Raw genomic sequence first — 23,617 nt, forward strand, 5'->3', positions numbered from 1 at the left:
AGTACTTTTAGGTTATTTTTAATGATTTCAGTTATTAAAGTGATATGGCTAAGTATCTAGCTATGGTCCTCTAGTACTGGGGAAGAAATATTAGTGAATTTAATCATTAGAGCCCCAGTTTCCTTTCTGTTGATCCAAATTATTTTGTTTCACTGTAACTTCGGGCCTCATCAGTGAATAAAAGTAACATACATTAGAACTTGGAGGATGTTGAGTTTTCAAAATTTATATACATTGACTCTTCCAAGTCTTCACTAAGGTCATTTATTGCTACAAATACTGTTGATTAGGACAGAAGACTTGTATGACCTGCCAGTTAAGGTGCCTCTTTCTTGAATTTGAAATGAATTGCTGTTTCTTAGTTGTTTTTCATATCTTTAACAGGAGTGTTATGAGACATCCTGTTAATATTTTATTGACATAAAAATGTTCTCTCGCTTTCTGAGTATTTCTCCTGCCTGGTAACTCTATAAAAACGGAATTAGGTGAGTTTGGCATGAAGTTTAGTAAGTTTATGCTAAGTCCTTCTGATTACTACTTTTTTTAAACAACTAAATAGAAAATGTCCTGCTTTATTACCAGCTTCTTTCTCTCTTTTAAATGGAGATTAGAAAATTGCTAGTTAGGACTCTTTTCAATGATCCTTCTTATACTGATCTACATATTAAAATAACCTCTAAGCTTTCTCTTTTCCATGTGAAATAACAGCTTCTCTTCATTCTTTCCCCCAAAATAGTCATATTCGAATGATTTCCCCTACTCTTTAAAGAACATCTGATTTCTATATGAACTTATGAAAATGCTGAACTCAAGGGCATTTCTGAATGACTAAGTTTAAGGCCCAGCAAAGATACTACATCTTTTCAACATGTTCATATTCTTGACTCCCAATCAGAGCCAGGAGATTGGACCATGCAAGTGGACCACAGTTCTAACTGTGGCCAGCTCTTGGGTTCTCCCTAAGAATGAAGAGGCCAGTGCAAAGCTTAAGGGGATAAACTCAGAGGAAATCTCTTCCTTTCTGTGGGTCTCAGCTTCTCTGCCTATAAAATGAGGGAGCAGATTCAGCTCTCTGGTCTACTTGGGAGCCCAACACCCTAGAGTGTGTGATGGCTTCCCAGTTTGCTAGCTGCACTCACCGTCCTGCTGAAGCCAGTGCATTTACAGACAGACACCTGTCATCCTGGAGAAATATCCCCTGCAGTCTGATATTATGGGAATAACCTACAATCTGTATGATCTGTTCAATCATTACATTCACACAATCAGTACTCATGGAGCATGGATCATAGTACTTCATCCTCAAAATACTTGCATTTTAGTGGAAGCAATAAAATGTGAATATAGAGATATTGAATATTGAGCCAATATAGAATATTGACCCCTGATAGAAACCATGGGATCAATAACCTGGCATCTCTAACTTCAGGGTTAACAGCTCTCACTCTAGGACAAGAGCAGCATCTGAGTGTAAGTTGGCAACGGGATTGTCTGGTATGCTTTCCACCCATTTTTAGACATTCAACTGTAGCATATAGGGGCACATGTGAGAAAGTTGCCGTATGATCCAGCAATCCCACCCCTGGGCATATACCCAGCTGAAACTACAATTCAAAATATACATGTACTCTATGTTCATGGCAGTACTATTCACAATAGCCAAGATATGGAAACAACCTAGGTGTCCATTGGCAGATGAATGGATAAAGAACATGAATGGATAAAGATACACACACACACACATTGTTGTTTAGACACTAAGTCATGTCCAACTTTTTGGCAACCCCATGGACTGTAGCCCACCAGGCTCCTCTGTCCATGGGATTCCCTAGGGAAGAACACTGGAGCGGGTTGCCATTTCCTTCTCCAGGGAATCTTCCTGACCCAGGGATCAAACCTGAGTCTCCTGTTTCAGCAAGCTCTTTACCACCAAGCCACCAGGGAAGCCCTAAATACACAATGTAATGTTACTCAGCCATCAAAAACAGTGAAATAACATTTGCAGCAACATGGGTGGACCTAGAGACTACCATACTAAGCGAAGTAAGTCAGACAGGGAAAGACAAATACCATATCAGCTGTATGTGGAATCCAAAATATGATACAGATCAACATGTCAATGGAACAAAAACAGACTCACAGATACAGAGGACAGACTTATGGTTGCCAAGGGAGGGGTGGGGAGGGAAAAATTGGGAGTCTGGGATTAGCAGAGGCAATCTGTTATATACAGGATGGATAAACCACAAGGTCCTACTGTATAGCACAGGGAACTGTACTCAGTATCCTGTGACAAACCATAATGGAAAAGAATATGAAAAAGAACATACCTGTGGCCAATTCATGTTGATATATGGCAAAAACCATGATAATACTGTAAAGCAATTAACCTCCAATTAAAATAAATTAATTAAAAAAGAATATACATACGTGTACATATTAATATATATGTATAACTGAACTGCTTTGCAGAGGAAATTAACACAACATTGTAAATCTACTCCACTTCAATAAAATTTTTTATAAAAGAAAACGTCAGGAGATCAGCTTAATGTCGAAGAATTTGATGTTACAAGGTCACTTGCCTGCTTTGTGCTTCAAATTCCTCATGTAAAAATAATGGAGGTGATGAAGGCTACCTATTTCATAGCTTACTGAGGGATTCCTAAGATACCGCTGGAAAAATACATAACCCATAAGGTGTAAGGTATTCAAAGTCAAATTCACATTCTTTTCATTGTTACTGCCAAAAACAATAAAATAAAAATTTTTTAAGGTTTTTAGCCTTGGTGCAGAAGGTCCCAAAGTTAGTAGGAAACCCACTACCGACATGTTCTTTCCCTATGCGGAGTTCCATCTGTGGTGCGCTGAGAAAGTCTTGGGTTAAGAAGTCAGTTCTTCTCCCCAGGAGAGCACAGCCCTTTAAACACCCGGCAGGGAGGCAGCCAGTTGCTGGCTCGGTCCTTTGAAAGTTGTTCTTCCAATATAGCAGTGCCCACGTTTCTGTGTGCTCAGTAATTGGTGTGCACACATCCTGCTGTGTTTGGTTTTAAAAAGAAAAGAAGAAAAAGTCACACAGGAGGAGCCCAGGCATCTAAGAGGCTTGTCAGCCTGGCACATGCTTCCTGCCACTTTCTGCTAAGCCCTCCATCCTGTCTTTCTCTTCCCAAACGGAGGAGGAAAATGACACGGGGTAGGCCAGTGCTGGGTAAAGGGGAGAGAGGAAGAAGTCACGACTGGGTCTGCCATGACTAAACTCACCGAGTTCATTCTCAGAATAAGACAGCACACATCATGTTAAAGGCAACAGCAGCTTCTGTCACTCTTATCTATTAGAGAGAAACTAACCGCTGTTTTGTGGTTACATAAGAAAGCAAACACACACCTCCAGAAACTTAAAACACTGTCATTGATGATGAAATAAACTCACTCCTAACGGAGCAGGTTTCTGACAAGGCCACCGTGTGCCCAGCAGGGCTGCTCTCCAGAGAAACACACACCAGTGGTGGAATGAAGACCAAACCTGGGAGGTGCCAGGGTCTTTCCACTCATGGCCCTCCTGACTCATTTTTTTAAAAGAAACTTTTACTGGAGTGTAGTTGATTTACAATATTGCGTTAGTTTCACCTGTACAACAAAGTGCATCAGTTATCCATACACATATACCAATCTACCTTAGATTCTTTCCCCATGTAGGCCATTACAGAGCACTGAGTACAGTTCCCTGCGCTATACACTAGGTCCTGATTAGTTAGCTTCAAGTGCATCCTTCCTGACAGAGGAGAGAGATCTTGGTTGTCTTATGCTTTGTGTAGGCGGCTGTCAAGACTGGAAACCAGCATGCCAGTCCTCCCCATTATGGGAAGGGGAGTCATCTCTAGCCCTAAGGGCTACCATTTTTCAAACGGTTTGTGTGTAGTTTCAGAGCAAGTTTCCATTTTTCCCTTAGGTGAGTAAAACTGATTATACCATTTATTACTTTACGTTCCTACAGTAAATCAAACACCTCATTAATACAGTCTACCCTTCATCCTTGATTAGCCTGGAATGTATGGAAAATTCCATAAGGAAGTAAGAGATAGAAATTTACCTTGGGAAAATATATTTTGGTGAAATGTTTGCTATATGTTGAGACTATTTTAAGCCTTAAATGGATGTGTTAAGTGTGTGACAGATTTTTACAATGGAAATGTGAGTTAGACATATTAGGACTAGTTACTATTCATTGTGTGCTAGATTGAGTGCTTTATAACCACCTAAAAGAATGCCCATAGCATAAAAAGGAACAAAATGGTGCCATTTGCAGAGACGTGGATGAACCTAGAGACTGTCACACAGAGTGAAGTCAGAAAGAGAAAAACAAATATTGTATATCAACACATATATATGGGATCTAGAAAAATGGTACAGATGATCTTATTTGCAAAGCAGAAATAAAGTCACAGATGTAGAGAACAAACTTATGGTTACCAAGGGGCAGGATGAACTGGGAGATTGGGACTGATATGTAAACACTCCTGATGTTATGTATAAATAACTATTTATTATATCTGTTATAATAGATAACGAGAACCTATGTATTGTTCAGGGAACTCTATTCAGTGCTCTGTGGTGACCTAAATGGGAAGGAAATCCAAAAAAGAAGGTATACAGGTACACATATAGCTGATTTACTTTGCTATACAGCAGAAACTAACACAACACTGTAAAACAACTATATTCCAATAAAAATAAGTAAATACAAATAATATGTGAAATTCAAAAAAAAAAAATGCCCACAGCAGCTCTGCAAGATAGAAATCATCATCTCTACTTTACAGATGAAAAAAAGTGGGCTTGGGTTACAAGGTTAAACATCTCACATGAGGATTTGCAGCTGAAAAAGAAAAGGAGCCAGGATTCAGCATCCACATGCCCCAGGCAGCCAGAGGGTCTATTCTTAAAGGTGAGTGCCCCTAGACAACATATTTTTAACTATTTAAATTATTTTATGTACCCTCCAATTTATCAAATGTGCTTAAAACAAATTATTTATTCTGACATTTCACTACTTTGGTTTCTCTCATGGTTCAGATGGTAAAGAATCTGCCAGCAATGTGGGAGATCCAGATTCGATTCCTGGATCAGGAAGATCCCCTGAGAAGGGAATGGCAACCCACTCCAGTATTCTTGCCTGGAGGTATTCTTGCATGGACAGAGGAGCTTGGCGGGCTACAGTCTATGGGCTCACAAAGAGTTGGACATGACTGAGTGACTAACACTTCACTACTTTACACTTACTTTCCTTCCAGTTAAAAGTACAAAGGAGTCACAATGTCTGTATGTTTTGGAAGAAACGGTGACCGCAAAAATGTCAGTGTCATGTTAATATCTATCTTTATCAACATGTGCAGGACAGATCTAAAGATGTGAGGCACTTCTGGGCCCCTACCTGCCCCACCCATGACCGGGGCACCTAGCATTGCTCTGTTTGTCTCCAAAGCTGCCTAATTAATTGCTAACCTACTCTATCCTCTGGGAAGATCCTGTGTAACTGCTGAGGATGAGATCCCAGGAAGAAAAGGAAGAATGTGTTTGTTTGTATAATATTATGTTTCACCCTTTATTTTCAGACAGACCCCCAAGTCTGTACGTCCTAAAATTACTTTGCTTTCTGGGTTTAGTTTAGCATAAACAAAGCATTTCTTTCTTTTCCAGTCAATTATGGGGTTGGTCTCCCTGAGCTCTATTGTGCTTGAGTCTATCAATCAAACAGGCAGAGGCCTAGTCTGTGACACAGATGACACCTTTACTTTCAGAAAACTGGGAAAGCTATATTATTTCAGGTGCCTAGTAAAATACTCACAAACTTTAACCAGTTACCTAATTTTTCTTAAGAGACAATACAATAGACATTTTCTACATAATAAACTTATATTCATTGCTTTCTCAGTCTAGACAGGCAAGATTCTTTTAAGGACAGATTTCCAAAAATTTCACTTTTCTCCCTGAGCATACTTCTATTATGAATTGAGGGTAGAGTCATTAACTCATATTAAAGAAAAACATTCTCAGGACAAACAATTTATGTGTTAAGTTACTATTTGGGGAGAGCTTCAGAGAGAGAGGGTTGGAGCAAACCATGGGGGTAAATCAATCTGAAAGAAGTTAAACTGATTGTCATAGTCCCAGTTTTAAGCTTCACTCCTGCACCTATTTGAGATCTATTCCAGAAAGATTGTGGATGGCCGGATGTCTCCATCCCGAAATCAACTCCACTCAAGATTCTCCCTCAGACTTGCCTCTCTAATGACATAGTCAGCTTAAGTACCAATTTGCCCATCTAATCAAGGACCACAACACACTGGTAACAGCAACCAGTGACACTATAATTAACTCCCTAGTGATTAATTCTTATCGACTCAGGCCAAAGGAGGATTACAAATTAAGATAACTGGAAACTAGGTCTTGACTTGCAATTTGATTCTTTCTGCTCGTCCTCAATACCTGCATTGATCAGATAACTATTCAACATTCTCTCTCACCTAATAGAGATCCAATCCAACTAACATATCAAATCAGCTTTGTTTTCCTGAGTGACAGGGTCTGCTACTCTTTCACTCACGTTATTGATGTATTGGTGGTAGGGGTTGTTAGGGGAGAGGAGCAGGAGAGAGTGAAACAGACAATCACTTTTACGATGCTGGGAACAGATCCCTAAATTACTGAAGCAGGAGCTTCTCCAACTCAATTAAACATGATAATAATGACTATGCTGTCACTAATGTGTGACACAAGGAACTAGGGAAATGAGAAAAGTGTATTTCTTCTACCTGATCCTCATGACATTTATAATTTAGAAAGGGAAGAGAAGGAAATGACTATGCATGGGCCAAAGCTCTGTGCTAGGCACTGGCCATCATTTTTCACGTTCTCATTAAATCCGCACATCAACCTTTGAAGAATGGGCTACTGATCCCATTTTACAGAAAAGAAAGTTGAAGCCTAAAAAGGTTAAAGTAGAATATTATTCAACCCCATGTCATAGCATATGTCAGAATATTCTTCCTTTTTTATTGAAGTATTTCCTTCCTTTTTAAGGCCAAATAATACTCTTCGTACATGTCACATTATGTTTATCCTTTCACCTGTCAGTTGCATGATGAATAGAAACAGTTGTTTCCACCTGTTGGATATTGCAAATAATGCTGCTACGAGATTTGGTGAGCAAATATCTTTTTAAGATGCTGCATTCAATTCTTTTGAATGAATATCCACAAAGATGACTATTGGATCACACTGTAATTCTAGTCTTACTTGTTTTGAGGACCTGTTGTATTGTTTTCCATCGTGGCTGTGCCAGTCTCAACAACAAAGGACAAGGGTTCTAACTTCTCCACATCCTCACCAAAACTTGGTTTTTTCGAAGTAGCCATCCTAATGGGTGTGAGGTGATATCTCATTGTGGTATTAATTTGCAATGATATTGAGTATCTTTCCACATACTTCTTGGTCATTTGTATATCATCTTTGGAAAAATGTCTATTCATGTCCTTCGTTGATTTTTTAAGTTGGACTCTGTTTTTTGTTGTTGTGTTGTATATAGCTATTAGTTTTAAAATTGTACTATAAAACATTTCAGGTGTATAAAATATAAAAAATAACTTGATGAATACCCAATATCTATAATCCAACCTAAAACAGAAAACCTAACCAATATATTTGAAGCTTCCAATATCCTTCTCCTGACTGAATTCCCTTTCACACTCTCACCAAGAGAACTACTATCCAGACTCCAGAGTTCATTATTCCCTCCATTTTTATACATGTAATAAATATCTATATATCTATTTCTATTCTACTATTGCCTATTTAACTGACTTTAAAACTCAATATATAAACTGTTATTTACATTCTTCTGCAACTCCATTTATATTTGTGAGATTCATTTTTCTTGGTACATGTAATCTCAACTAGTCATTTTATTCACTCTATAGAGGTGGTTCTCAAACTTTTTGGTCTTAGGATTCCTTTACCTTTTAAAAAATTACTGAGGCTACTGAAGAGCTTTGGTTTAAGTGGATTCAGTTAATCAATACTTGCCATATCAGAAAATAATGCTGAAAAAAATCAGCAGTGGCCATAGGGCTGGAAAAGGTCAGTTTTCATTCTAATCCTAAAGAAAGGCAATGTCTATGAATGTTTAAATCACCATACAATTGAACTCATTTCACACACTAGCAAAATTAGGCTCAAAATCCTTCAAGCTAGGCTTCAGCAGTACATGAACCAAGAATTTCCGGAGGTACAAGCTGGATTTAGAAAAGACAGAGGAACCAGAGATCAAATCGCCAACAACTATTGTATCATAGAAAAAGCAAGGGAATTAAAAAATAATCTACTTCTGCTTCATTGACTATGCTAAAGCATTTGACTGTGTGGACCACAACAAAGTGGAAAATTCTTTAAGAGATGGGAACACCAGATCACCTTACCTGCCTCCTGAGAAATCTGTATGCAGGACAAGAAGCAACAGTTAAAACTGGACATGGAACAACAGACTGCTTCAAAATTGAGAAAGGAGTACATCAAGGCTGTATATTGTCACCCTGCTTATTTAACTTCTATGCAGAGTACATCATGTGAAATGCTGGGGTGAGCGAAACACAAGCTGGAATCAAGACTGCTGGAAGAAATATCAACAACTTCAGATATGCAGATGAGACCACCCTTACGGTAGAAAGTGAAGAGGAACTAAAGAGCCTCTTGATGAAAGTGAAAGAGGAGAATAAAAAAGCTGGCTTAAAACTCAACATTCAGAAAATGAAGATCATGGCATCTAGTCCCATCGCTTCATGGCAAACAGATGAGGAAACAATGGAAACAGTGACAGATTTTATTTTCTTGGCCTCCAAAATCACTTTGGACAGTGACTGCAGCCACGAAATTAAAAGACACTTGCTCCTTGGAAGAAAAGCTATGACAAACCTAGATAGTGTATTTAAAAGCAGAGAAATCACTTTGCTGACAAAGGTCTGTCTAGTCAAAGCTATGGTTTTTCCAGTAGTCATGTATGAATGTGAGTTAAGACCATAAATAAGGCTGAGCACTGAAGAATTGATGCTTTCCAATTGTGGTGCTGGAGAGACTCTTGAGAGTCCCTTGGACAGCAAGGAGATCAAACCAATCAATCCTAGAGGAAATCAACCTTGAATATTCATTGGAAGGACCGATACTGAAGCTGAAGCTCCGATACTCTGGCCATCTGATGCAAAGAGACAACTCATTGGAAAAGACCCTGATGCTGGGAAAGACTGAAGGCAGGAGAAGGGGATGACAGAGGATGAGGTGGTTGGATGGCATCACCGATTCAATGGACATGAGTTTGAGCAAACTCAGGGAGATACTGAAGGATGGAGAAGCCTGATATGCTGCAGTCCATGAGGTCGCAAAGGGTCAGACATGACTTGACAACTGAACAATGAAGAACAACAATTTAAAATAATAAAACCCATTATATAATGTTAACATAACATATTTTATGATTAAATAATCATACTTTTTCAACACAAAAGGCAATGAGAAAAGTGGTTCTGTTTTACACTTTTGTAAATCTCCTTCATGTCTGGCTTAATAGAAGGCAGCTGGCTTCTTATTCTTATTTCTTCATTCAGTCTGTTGCTATCATAACATATGGCCTCTGGAAAACTCCACCGTATAGAATGAGAGCGAAAAGGTGAAAAAGGTCATAGTCATGCTGTGAAATGAGTTTTGATCTGGAAATACCCTGAAAGAAGTCAACAGGATCTCCAGGGATCTCTGGACCACAACTGAAAATCACTGCTCCTTAGAATTTCACTGAAATAAACATACTGCAATCTTTTTATCTATTCTTCTGCCAGTGTTCAATTTTTTTGGCTTTTCTTAATCATATTGTTGTGAACATTCTTGCAGATATCTGCTTTGCCACAGGTTTCTACAAAATATGCGCAAAGTAGCAGAACCACAGCATTTTGGTGTATACACATCTTTGACTATAGCATAGTTATTGTCAAATTGCTCTCTCAAATGTACAATCTGTAAATGAGTTACTAGCTTCCAGCACCTAAAACTGTAACCAAGATTATCTCTGGGAGGCAGGAAATATGATGATAATTTTTAAAAATCTGAGAGATAACTAATAGTATGGAACTGTATCCTATATCTGGAGAAGGCCTCCAGAACAAACAGGTGTTTGTTAGAGATAGAATTAGCAAAAACAACAGCCTCAAAGACAAACTCTGGCAGAGCTCCTTCAAGTAATTCTAGGGAAAAAACACACCTATTTCACTTTCCTCTCTTCAACGCCCAGTTCAACCATTTGTTGTTGAATTCAGCTGTGTGACCTCAGGCCAAGTTACTTTATCTCCTTGCAGCCAAAGTCCTCATCTGTAAAATGGTGATCATCCATGATTCTATGTATTAAAACACATTAACTTTAAGAGGATGACAGTGTGCCTGGGATATGTGATTTACACATAAAGCAACACAAGCCAGTAGGCCTGATGCGAAGAGCTAATCCATTAGGAAAGACCCTGATGCTGGGAAAGACTGGGGGCAGGAGGAGAAGGGGGTGACAGAGGATGAGACGGTTGATGGCATCACCAACTCAATGGACATGAGTTTGAGCAAATTTCAGAAGATGGTGAAGGACAGGGAAGCTTGGTGTGCTGCAGTCCATGGGGTTGCAAAGAGTCAGACACGACTTAGCCACTGAAAAACACCACCACCACAATTTCTGAAGAGGAAAAAGTCCACACCAGCAGCTTTAGGACGGAAGTGAAGCTCTGAGCCAGGAATTAAAGGATGTTGGGATTGGATGAGAGAAGGTGAGATGGGGGTAGGCAAATTATATGAAAATAGTTCCCCTTTTTGATAGCCTGGTCAGCAATATTTAGAGGCAGTGGCTAGCTTCAGGGCCTGGGGAAATGCTGTGGCTGATGCCACTTCCCTTGAGAGCCCTAAATTTAGAAGGAACATGCTAAAGCCACATCCACTATGTACTGCTATGGGGAGAGGAACACCTGGGATTTTGTCAACTTTTGCTGGAAGATGATTGCTATATAAGATATTTCTTGTAACGCATCACATTCAAATTTACTTTTACTGGGAAGAAAGATTATTTCCACTAAAAATAACTGACTCCAAAGCTATCATGATTTACTTGAGCCGCCTCTTGAGAAGTGAAAATCAGTTCCTGTCACCTCTAACTGACATATAAAGCAGGGTGGTTATTTATTTGCATATCTTAGTATGAAAACCTCTGATTTGTCTAAGTGATGCATATATTAGCTATTTTTAGGAACTCCTATTGCAGACAATATAAATTCAGATGAATAAAGCAATCCTCTGAAACAGATTGCTAAACAGAAAATATTTACCAAACAGCAATTCTATGCTATCATTTAGATGGGAGAAAAAGACATTCGGTTTTGTGCATGTCAAAAAAAATCAAAGTAGAATTTATGGGGTTCCCAAGTAAATTTGAGTTACTTTAAGGATAATGCATTATGCAAATTTTATAACATTAATGTTTTATAAGTGGATTTTAAAAACAGAGAATGGTTTAAGAACGACCTCCATCTATGGAACATTACAGTTAGAATTATTACTTTCCTGTTATTCCTTCTTATTTTATGGATTATGCTTTAAAAGCAACAAATAATTTGAAACAGATAAAACAAGCAAATTCAGAGACAGAAGATAGGGTGGTGATTACCAGTGGCTGAGGGGAGGAATTTTGTCCAGAATCTCGGCTGGGGTGATGAGAAAGTTCTGGAAATGGATAACTGGAGTGATGGCTGCATAACATGATAAGGCTAATGAATGCCACTAATTCTACACTTAAAAATGGTTAAAATGGTAAAAATTAAGCTATGTGTACTTTTAGCATAATAAAAAGCAACAAATAATGTAAGCATTTATTACTGAATTCACTAACAATATTTTAATAAAATTTCATTCCTGGTCCATTTCATTTCCTGTTTGCTAAGTAGGCTGTCCCATACTTTTTCTCCTTATTCTCCAAAACCATAATTCTGTGTTCTCCACCTTCAGGAGATGAAACTATTTCACGAGAAGACGGAAGCCTCAAGGCATAAACTTGCTCAACTTCCTTCCCTCTCGTTCAACCTACCTCTTCTCCACCTGTTCTCCCCCAGGTGTGTCCTATGTATGATCACATTCCAGGGCCACATCCCTGGAACTCTTCTTTTCCTTGACCCCCAACTCCTACCATCCTTGTGATCTCACCCCCTCTCCAACCCAGGAGCGACAGAGGATGAGATGGTTGGATGGCATCATTGACTCAATGGACATGAGTTTGAGCAAACTCCTCAAAGACAGTGGAGGGAAGCCTGGCATGCTGCAGTCCACGGGGTCACAAAGATTCGGACAAGACTGAGTGACTGAACAATAACAACTGACCCTTACTCACAAATGTGCTCGTGTTCCCCATGCCTGACAACCTGTGACTTTGCTTCTTCAGATGTGGTTACGTCTCCCCTCCCCTAGCAGCAAGCATCCCTTCTCACCATCCGGCAGCTTCTCTACCTTCTCCCTTTGTCTTCTGTACCACCACTCTGCTGACTCGGCTCTCCCCAAGGGCACTGATGACGCCAATTTCCAGATCCAGTGGCTCATTCTTAATCTTCTTCCTCCATATTACACAGCACTGCTCACAGTCCTTCCCCCTCTGCCTCCCCTTAATATCTCTCCGGTCACTCTTTCAACTACTGTTAGTTCAGCTTTCTTCACCTAAACTTCTGAAACACATCCAGGTTTCGACTTGAGTCCTTTCTGGCTAATCACACCCACATTGATGGCTTCAGTGATCTTCTACTTAGTGATAACTTCAAAAAGACATTCTTCTTGAACTACACTTGCACGCCCTTCAGTCTTATAGTTTCAGCTTCACACTGGATCACTCCACGTGTCTTTCTGCCAGCTCAAGCACAGCCAAAATAAATATGAGTTCTACCTTTTCTTCAATGCTCATGCCTCTCTTCTCTCTGCTGTCCTGCTCAATGGAATTACCATCCACTGACTCTTCCAAGCTAGAAATATTGGAATCAACTATAAGTACTCCTTGATTTTTACCTCTTACATCCAACTGTGCAACAAGACCTACCAGTTTTATCCAATTGTTTCTTTTGTATTTGACTTTTACTCTCCATTGCTTTTGACTTCCCTGGTAGCTCAGACTGTAAAGCATCTGCCTGCAATGTGGGAGACCCACGTTCGATTCCTGGGTCGGGAAGATCCTCTGGAGAAGGAAACAGCAACCCACTCCAGTACTCTTGCCTGGAAAATCCCATGGAGGGAGGAGCATGGTAGGTTACAGACCATGGGGTCACAAAGAGTCAGACACAACTGAGCAACTTCACTTTCTTTCTTTCTTTCTTTCTCCAATCCTTTAGCTTGACAACTTCAGACCTTTTCCCTAGATTATTACAGTAGTTCCCTAATTACTACCGACCTCCTTGTCTTTGCATGCGGTCTATTCGTCCACCTTAGCCATGAAAGCTGCCTTTCCAAAATCTGTTCAATGTTGAAAAAGACAAAACTTCTCTCTGCCTACAGTATGAAGTCCAGACTCAAAAACCACACAATTTCTTCATTATGGATGAACTTCCAAACTTTAAAGAAACTGAACTTTGGCTAAAGATATCGATTAAACCAGGCAGTTAAAAATATTTTGGTTTCTTAAAATGTGTTCCTCTAAATAGTTTTGTCTCAAAGAAACTTAAGCAAAACAAATCTTCCGTCACACAACTACTAAGATGAAAACAGAACCTATAATGTTAGTTAAAAAAAAAAAAAAAAAAAGCTTAGTAAACATAGAGAGGAGATATATGCAGAAACCCACAACTGATTTAATTTGCAAAACCACAGCTTTAGCTCAACTAAAGTAAAGATGACTTAGATAAAATACAACCAGAAAACTGAGATAAAAGAAATGGGGTAAATAAATTAACCTGATGATTTAGCAAGCAAGTGTCAGGGATGTATAGCATGAACATCTGAGAAAGCGCTTTGGACAAAGAAAGGTGATGGGTTGACTCCAGGGAGCCCCTGGGAGCAGAAGTTCTTAGGGGAACCCCTGCTTTCTGGAAGAGCATCATTTCTTGGACCACGTCCCTTTCATTTGTGATGATATGGTCACTTAGTTTCAGGAGAAAAAATAAGCTTTTATAGGTTGATGTTCAATTTTTGAGGTTGGGGTGGGAGACCACTGGTATTTATTAAGGCTCCTCTGCAGCCAGAATTAAGCAGTGGAAGTCATGAAAGCTTCAGTGTAGTCTCGACTCCCCCACCAACCAGCTGCGATACCCTGAATATCTCATCTAAGCCCCAGTTTCCTTGCCTTTAAAAAGAAGCGTCTAGATATACAGAACAGATTTGTAGACACAGCAGGGGAAGGGGAGGGAGGGACAGATTGAGAGAGTACCATTAACATGTATACATTACCGTGTGTAAAATAGCTAGCTAGTGGGAAACTGCTGTATAACACACGTAGCTCAGCTCAATGCTCTATGATGACCTAAAGGGGTGGGGTGGGGGTGAGGGTCAGAGGTAGGCTCAAGAGGGAGGGGATCTATGTATATACTTATAGTGGATTCAAACTGTTGCACAGCAGAAGCTAACACAACATTGTAAAGCACTTATCCTCCAATTAAAATTAAAAATAAATTTAAAAAATGAAGAATCTAAAGAGAAAAACATCTGTCCTTGCTAAAATTCTGTACTTCACTATTTTTATGTCAATATTACTAAGATCAGAAAACGCTAAGAGTATTTATCCTTAGGGGAAAGAAGAGAGGAAAGACTATTTTCAAATTGACTAGTGGTATTCCTTTTCCAGTAAACTATTTAGACAGTACCAAGTGCATTCTCAGGGCTTCCCTGGTGGCTCAGATGGTAAAGAATCTGCCTGCAATGCAGGAGACCTGGATTCGATCCTTGGGTCAGGAAGATCACCAGGAGAAGGGCATGGCTACTCACTCCAGTATTCTCACCTGGAAAATTCCATGGACAGAGGAGCCTGGCAGGCTACAGTCCATGGGGTCACAAAGAGTCAGACACTACTGAGCAACTAACACACACCCACACAAACACGTGCTTTCTCAGGCACAGTGAAGCATGTTCCCTCCAATAGGTGGATATTAAAATAAGGAAAGGAAGTGACAGACTGAGGGCTTGGGCTGCAGGGGTGGGAAATAATTAAGACAGCCCTTTAGTTTCCTTCTACTCATTTGCCTGTGGGCTAAAACAGCAGCAAGAGGCATTAAAAAGTTCTGGATGTCTTGGAAAGGTACAGACCCTCTTTACTAATCAGAATCATAATAGTCAGAATCCATATATCTATTTAGATAACAAATATATAATGACAACCTAACCCCAGGCATGTAACAGCAAAAAAAATAAAAGAAAAAAAAAACAGTGGTGACAAAGGGGGCGGGGCAGGCCTCATGGATGAACAGAGAAGATAAAGGTTCTGCATCACCTGGGACTAGGGAAGGACAGGACGTTTCTGCATCACCGGTGACTTGTCTGCACCTTCTTTTTCTTTATACCATGTTTTTTGGGGGTGTTTTGGGTAACTTTTTATTGGAAGATAATTGCTTTGCAATATTGTGCTGGTTTCTGCCTTATATCCACATGAGTCAGCCACAGATATACCTGTGTCCCCTCCCTCCTGAACCTCTCTCCCATCTCCCACCCCTCTAGGTTGTCACAGAGCACTGGGTTGAGCTCCCTGTGTTGCACAGCCAATTCCCACTGGCTATGTATTTTACATACCATAATGTATAAGTTTCCATGCTACTCTCTCAATTCGTCCCACCCTCTCCCTCCTACACTGTTTCTGCAAGTCTGTTCTCTATGTCTGTGTCTCCACTGCTGCCCTGCAAATAGGTTCACCAGTGCCATCTTTCTAGATGCCATACACATGCATTAATACACAATATTTGTCCTTCTCTTTCTGACTTACTTCACTTTGTACCATAGGCTCTAGGTTCATTTGCCTCATCAGGACTGACTCAAATGTGTTCTTTTTTAAAGCTGAGTAACAGTCCATCGTATATATGTACCACAATTTCTGTATCAATTCATCTGGCTGAGTAACAGTCCACTGTATATGTGTACCACAATTTCTGTATCCATTTATCTGTCGATGGACATCTAGGCTATTTCCATGTCCCAGCTAATGCAAAAAAGAGCTGCAGTGGACATTGGGGTACATGTGTCTCTTTCAGTTATGGTTTTCTCAGGGCATATGCCCAGTAGTGGGATTGCTGTGTCATATGCCTACCCATGATTTTATGGTAGTGAGTGCATAGCAGATATTTTTCCTCTCCCTCCCACTCTATAGAAAGAAAGCACTTAGTAATCTAAGAACAGGCCAGGTTCCAGAAATTTCTAATTCTTCATTCTTTTTACTGTAACTTCACAGCACTGTCGTGAGCTAGATGATCTTATATATTGTTTTTTGTGGTTTTGTTTGTTTGTTTTTATTTTTTACTGCCTTTCTCCTCCATGAGGGTTAGGACTTCGGCTCTCCTTTCTCCCCTGTATTCCCAACACCCCATCCATCACTGACAATGATCAATGAAGGGCTTGATCAGTTACTACCTGTGGACTGAATAATTCCCTGCTTGTTCCCAGTCATAAAAGTTCCCCCTTTCTCTAAGTTACTGATTAAGCCACTCTAACGTGTGCAGGCAATCTCAGTGGTACTTGCATTTTTCAGAGGATCTGTGTGTCTTAAATTTCTAGCTGGCAGAATTTCTGGTACCGGGAAGAAATGAGGACTTTCAGGTGGTTACTGGAGGGTATTTTGAGATCAGGTGGGAAGGAGCACTCCAAAGGCTGCCACCTTCTGATTTGCTAGAATGCCTGCTCCAATAATAAACAAATCCCTCTGTACTGTTCACAGACTCCTCCTTCCCTCCATGGGTGAACTCGTAAATCTTCTCCAAGTGCTGGCCCAGGAGGGTTGCACAGGGTCAGAAGCATAAGGGTCAGAAAGATAAGGCTAAAACAGAAGCCCCAGAAAGCATAGATACGCTTTGTTTCTGCCCCAAAGACAATGCATCATGGGCATCTGCATCTCAGTGGTTATTTCAATTTTTTCTGTTAACTCATTTTCAGGATTAACATTTATATTCCACCTCTGAAAACTGCCCTTTGCTCAACTATGAAACACCTATGATATTTCTAGATGTTATTTTGCAAGCCAACCAGAAAAATAATAAAGTACAGAACTTTGAGATTTAAAAAAATTATTCTTTGGAAAATACTGGCAAAACAAATTGTTTTGTTGAATAAGGATATCGCTTTGAACTTTCTGGAATCTTTGGCTTCAGAACTTGTCAAATAACAACAATAAATAACAGACATAAAAGGGATCAGAAACATAATTTGAATCTTACCAATGATTTCATAGATACGCGAACACACTGACTTAAAAGCAGATTACAAAGTTACCTCAGGCATATATTGAGAAAGAATATAAATATGTCTCATAGCATAATATATCATTCCTCTCATTTCCAGAATTGCCTTAGAAAGTCAAATTTCAAACTTCAAAGTTATTACCAAAGGAGATTAATCTGGCTGCATTTCTCACTCATTTTTAATTAAACACACTTTCTTCTGAACAGCTCTTTGCAAGTTACAGTAGTCAGCACATACATATGTGTGTGTGTGTGTCCACAGATGATAGACTTTGCCATTTTAAAATGTGCCCCAAACCATAACTGATATAAGGAGGGAAGGAAGTCTCATAACTCATTTCTTAGAATTAACACTACTGTCCGGTAATATTTTTTTAAAAAAATGAGTCAGTAGATACAGTATATTGCCTATCTCAGACTAAGCCAAGTGGAGCATCAGGAACACAGATTACAGCATCAAGCTGCCCAGGTTCAAATCTTAGCTCTGCCGTTTAGCAGCTCTGTGACTTTGAACAAGCTGTTTAACTCTTTCCTCATCTGCAAAATGGGGACAATAACAGGACCCACTCAAGTAGGTTAACAGATGTAAGCTGATTAGAGCAGTACCTGGATGCAGAAAAAGCTCGATCCAAGTTAGTTGTAACTATTAGTCTTGAGTTTATCCATTCAACAGAGTCAAAGGAATGACGATCGTGTTTGCTTCTTCCACCACTTAGCAGAAAACATTTTCTCACAATGATTACTTCCTTTAGAGTTGTTTTGTCAAAAAGCAGCTCTGCTCTTTCAAGGTGGGCCTTCCCGCTCCCTCCCCCGAGTCACACCACTTCCCCTGAACCTCGTCACCAGCGTCGAGTGCAACAGTCAGTTTCACTTTCACGTTATGCAGTCAGTCAGTGTGGCTGGGGAGGAGAGCTAGTCACTTAATAGTCACCTAAGTGAAGTAAGCACCACCTCGTCTTCGCTTTGCCCAACCTCTCCCCTGCCCTCTTGGCCAGGCAGTCACCTTTGGAGAAGGTGTGCGGCGGAGGACCGAGGTTCTGTACTGTTTGGCATCGGGGTGCCCCGCCTTTTCATGGCAGGTCTGGGATGCCCTTATGGGGTGCTGCTCCTGTATCTCCGTAATGCACATGGCCAGGTCCAATGGCAGCTTCCTCCCTGCTTCTTCCTTCTTGATCATGACACTGAGCTCTAGCTGAACATTCGGTTTCAGCTGCTAAGCTCATGTCTCACGCTGTGTGTCTGGCCTGTTCTCCTTCTCTCTCTGCACGGTGGCAGTTCTGCATCCACCCCTTTGGTTCCGTCACACGGCTTACTTTCACAGCTCTGACCTCCTCCTCATCACACCCGCCGTCTTCCTGTTTGGGGTTTTCTGGTCTTCCCTCCAGCACCCCACTGCTCTACCCTGTGCAGAGATCACACCGACGTCCTAGCTATGTACTGAGCACCTGTTGAGTGGGGGACGAGCCCAGGGCTGGACTGGGGAGAGAGATCCGGATCCCTGCCCTCAAGGAGCTCACGGTGTGGTCGGGGAGGAGGGGGTGTTGTTACTGCCAAGGTGGCTTCCGGTACAGGAAGCCAGGGCACTCACTCAGGGGGGAAAGGATGTTTTAATTAGAGCAGGGGGTGAGGGCACCTTCGCAGAGGCGGTGATGTCTGAGGGGTCAGCCGAGTGAGGATGCGAGGGGGAGAAGGGCATCTCTAGCGTATGGTCCCCCATGGAGCTGTGCTAACCAAGAGGCATGGAAGGAAAAGATGGTGCTCAGGGCCTTGGGAGAGGGAGGCTGGAGAGGTGGGCAGGGGACAGACAGGGAAGGACCTGCGAGCTGTATCAAGGGCCTGGATCTTATTCTATAGGTGACATGGGGCAAGGGAGAGAATGGCATCCGATTTTTGTTTGCGTCAAGACTCTCCTGCCACTAGTGAGGCTAGAGGTTCCATCTCAGAAAAGAAATGTGAGGTGGTGAAATATTATCCTTTCATGGCCTAAATGCGTGTGTTTCCAAGGGTAGCTGCCAGAGCACCTCCCATTCCAAAGCTCTCGAGTGATGCTCCTCAGCCCAGCCCCTTCTCCGTCATCATGGCCGACTTGGGACTGGCTTTGACCAGATCTCGGCAGAAGTGATGCTCCATGGCTTCTTAGTTTGGCCCTTAAGAGGTTTGAGCCTTTGTTGAGAATATTCACTGTTAGGATCTGCTGCTGCTGCTAAGTCGCGTCAGTCATGTCCAACTCTGTGAGACCCCATAGACGGCAGCCCATCAGGCTCCTCCGTCCATGGGATTTTCCAGGCAAGAGTACTGGAGTGGGTTGCCAGCGCCTTCTCCGCTGTTAGGATCTAATCACCATGAAAAGAAGTCCAACGTGGCTGCATAGAGAGAAAGAGAAGGAGCTGGAGAGTTTCAGTCTTCCAGCCATACCAGCCAAGTGTCATCTATTGCTGCTTAGTCGCTCAGTCATGTCCAACTCTTTGCAACCCCGTGGAATGTAGCCCACCAGGGTCCTCTGTCCATGGGATTTCCCAGGCAAGAATATTAGAGTCAGTATTCTAAGAATTGCCATTCTCTACCTTGCCCCATGTCACTCAAAAATATTAAGAGTGAGTTGCTATTTTCTTCTCCAGTGGATCCTCCTGAGCCAGGGATCAAACCCACGTCTCCTGCATTGGCAGGTAGATTCTTTACCACTGAGCCACCAGGGAAGTCCATATGGTACACTACGTTGGTCAAAAAGTTCGTTTGGGTTTTTCTGTAAGATATTATGGAGAAACCTAAACAAGTTTTTTGGCCAACCCAATGTGAGCGATCCCATCTCAGATCTGTGCACAGCTTCAGGAGAGACCGCAGGTGAATCCATGAACAGCAGAGCCAGCCCAAATTGCTGAGCCACAGAATCAAGAGCAAATCAAATGGTGCTGTTTTAAGCCACGAAGTATTGTGGACATTTGCTACACAGCAACTGATATCCAAAGCAATATTCTAGTTCAAATAAATATTAATAGTACACTGCAGCCTGAACAAGTTCAGGACAACAGCACTGATCCGCTCACTGCCAACATGTGTTAAGTTGTACTTCACTTACTTACTTATCACCAACTCTAATTTCAAACCTATGTCACACTTAACTGATTAGCGCTCAAGCTTTTAAAAAATTGGTTCTTAGAAAATGTAATCTTCTGTTTCCATCTTGCAAAAAACTAAGAGAATGCAGGGTGTGGATTAAAATTCCCTGGGATTCAGCCTGAACTTTCCTATTGATAGTTTTCAGACAAACATCCAAACAAACATGTGTCTTACTTTTTGGACTTGCACAATGTTTGATGCTTCTTTCTATTTTGCTTTCTTAGCTGTACTGCTAAGTGTCTTGAGACAAACCAGTAGTTGAATAAATGGTGTGATCTCTCTCGGGGTCTAGATATTTAGACCCAGAGGTCTATGTTATTTTTTTCCACCAGAAAATATCTTCCATATTTTTCCAGGAGGAAATGATTTTGTATATTTATTTTTTTCATATTACTATGTTTTAAAAGATTTTTTTAATGTGGACCATTTTTAAAGTTTTTACTGAATTTGTTACATTACTGCTTCCATTTTATGCTTTGGTTTTTTTGGCCATGAGGCATGTGGGATCTTAGGTCCCTGACCAGGGATGGAATCTGCACCTCCTGCATTGGAAAGTGAAGTCTTAACCACTGGATGGCCTAGGAAGTCCCCTGATTTTGTATATTTAATGAAGATATATTCTCTCTATTCTGAGTACCTCTAACCTGTTCTCAAAAGAGAAGGGCTTGCCCTTCTTCCTTTCAATGGAAATAATAAAATTCAAATATTGAATTGGCATTTCTCTCTACCAGTTTCACCTATGGGACACTATTAATGGATTAAGTTTGCCTTCATTAAAATTTCTAAAATTATGTGCTAGCTTATGCTTAGCAATACTGGCAATTTGGGGTCAAGCAAGTTGCTGAAGTTCCAGTATTTTGGTGATCTGATGTGAATAGATGACTCATTGGCAAAGTCCCTGATGCTGGGAAAGATTGAGGGCAGAAGAGGGATCAGAGGCTGGATGGCATCACCGACGCAATGAACATGACCTTGGGAAAACTCTGGGAGATGGTGGGGGACAAGGACCCCCAGCGTGTTGCAGGCCATTGGGTCACAGAGAGTCAGACACCACTGGGTGACTGAACAGCAACAACAATGTTGTATTCATTTTAATAAGTAATGCAAAGCCTTTCCTACTGCTCACATGGCTTTCTTTCCAAAAGCGCTTTCATCAAATACCCCAAGTGTATTATAAATAACAACACATCTCAGGGCCCAGGAACTTAAAAAGAATCCCAGCAGTAAACTCCTTCTTTTTACTGGAACAGAGGAAGGTGAGAGTAACTTGTGCTGCACTTTTGGCAAATATTTAAGCTGCTTCTGCGTCAGAACTTGGAATTACGCAAGTGATTTCTCCCTGAATTATTTCAAAATCATAAGGACTTCAAAAAAACTATCTAGGATTGCTGTGGTACCCTAGCCCATGCACCGTACTACTGAAGCCCATAAGGTAGAGCCTGTGCTCTGCAACAAGAGAAACCAATGCAATAAGCCCAAGTTCTGCGACAAAGAGTAGCCCTCACTAGCCACCAACTAGAGAAAGCCTGCACGCAGCAATGAAGACTCAGTGTAGCCAAAGATAAATAAGCAAATAAATATTAAAAAAAAAGAAGTGATGCAATTCAATCATTTAAACATACATGATAATTTATTTTTCTTCTCCAATGACTGATGCAGAAGAACAAAGAGTTTCCACTCTTAAAGCGGAGAAGATGCTATCTGGCTGCTATTCCTCATGAGCTTATCTTCCAGAAACAAAGTCCACTGAGGAAATCAAGGTGTTCTTTTTGAAGAATCAGCATTTTGAGAACTGGCTGTTACCAGACTTCTTGTGCTATCATCACCACTAACACAGGAGAAGGAAAAATGTGCTGTTGCCCTTGTTTTCACAGGTAGCTTTAATCTGCAAAATTTTAAATGAGAACAGAATGATTTCAGTGTTTGGGTGACTGCGCTTTCGTTTACTGGTGAGAGGTACATGTTCCAACCATCAGTAATACAGTAAGTTCCCCACATACAAACCTTCAAGTTGCAAACTTTCAAAGATGCAAACATGCATTCACATGTCCAGTCATGTAAGTTAGTTCACATGTCTGGCATACTTTTCAAGGTACTGTACTGTAAGATTTAAAATGTTTTTTTTTTTTTTTGTATTTGTTATCTATGTATCATTTGTGTGAAAAGTATTATAAACTATTACAGTACAGTTACTATAGAGCCGATAAAGAAGGTTGGGCGCCAAAGAATTGATGCTTTTGAACTGTGGTGTGGGGGAAGACTCTCAAGAGTCCCTTGGACTGCAAGGAGATCAAACCAGTCAATCCTAAAGGAAATCAACCCTGAATATGCATTGGAAGGACTAATGCTGAAGCTCCAATATTCTGGCCACCTGATGCAAAGAGCTGACTCATTAGAAAAGACCCTGATGCTGGGAAAGACTGAGGGCAAGAGGAGAAGGAGGTGATAGAGGATGAGATGTTGGATGTCATCACTGACTCAATGGACGTGAGTTTGAGCAAACTCCAGGAGATAGTGAAGGACAGAGGAGACTGGTACACTTCGGTCCATGGGGTCACAAAGAGTTGGATAGGATTTAACAACTGAACAACAACATACAGCCAATTGTGTTATTTGGGTGCCTAAGCTAACTTTGTTGGACTTACAAACAAATTAGATTTATGAATGCACTCTCAGAACAGAACTCATTCATATGTAGGGGACATATTGTACTCTATATTCAACACCCAGGCTAATGAATGGGTTAACTATAGCCTGGGAGCCATGACATGAATTTGATACTGCACCACCCAGGTGCCTGGGGGAAATCCTGATGTGAATGGAATGTGTAGATCTCAACAGACAACCTCCCTGAACAGCTACAAAATATTAGGATCAGGAGGAATTCTAGAGACCCCCTCACCCAACTCACTCATCTTATGGTCAACATGGCCAAGCAGGTCAGAGAACACTGGTCTCCTACCCCCAATTCTATGATCTTTCCATCTGCCTTCATTGTCAGACAGCTCAGGAAGACTGCATGACCA

General features: G+C 40.9%; 1 protein-coding gene across 15 annotated transcripts in view; it reads right to left on the reverse strand.

Annotated features, from left to right (window-relative positions):
• The window catches only part of PRKCQ (protein kinase C theta), a 152,719-nt gene that overhangs the window by 117,355 nt on the left and 11,747 nt on the right, over positions 1-23,617 (reverse strand). For 3 of the 15 annotated variants that reach the window (XM_081556658.1, XM_081556651.1, XM_081556664.1), the window contains exon 1: positions 18,081-18,230. The exons of the other annotated variants lie outside the window; for them this stretch is intronic. The gene's annotated coding sequence lies outside the window, so the exon portion shown is untranslated. Of the gene's footprint in view, positions 1-18,080; positions 18,231-23,617 lie in introns of those variants that run through there. 15 annotated transcript variants of the gene reach the window in all.

Source organism: Giraffa tippelskirchi, chromosome 13 (genome assembly GCF_054371585.1).
Source record: "Giraffa tippelskirchi isolate mGirTip1 chromosome 13, T2T-mGirTip1v1.2.pri, whole genome shotgun sequence".
NCBI classification, from domain to species: Eukaryota; Metazoa; Chordata; class Mammalia; order Artiodactyla; family Giraffidae; genus Giraffa; species Giraffa tippelskirchi.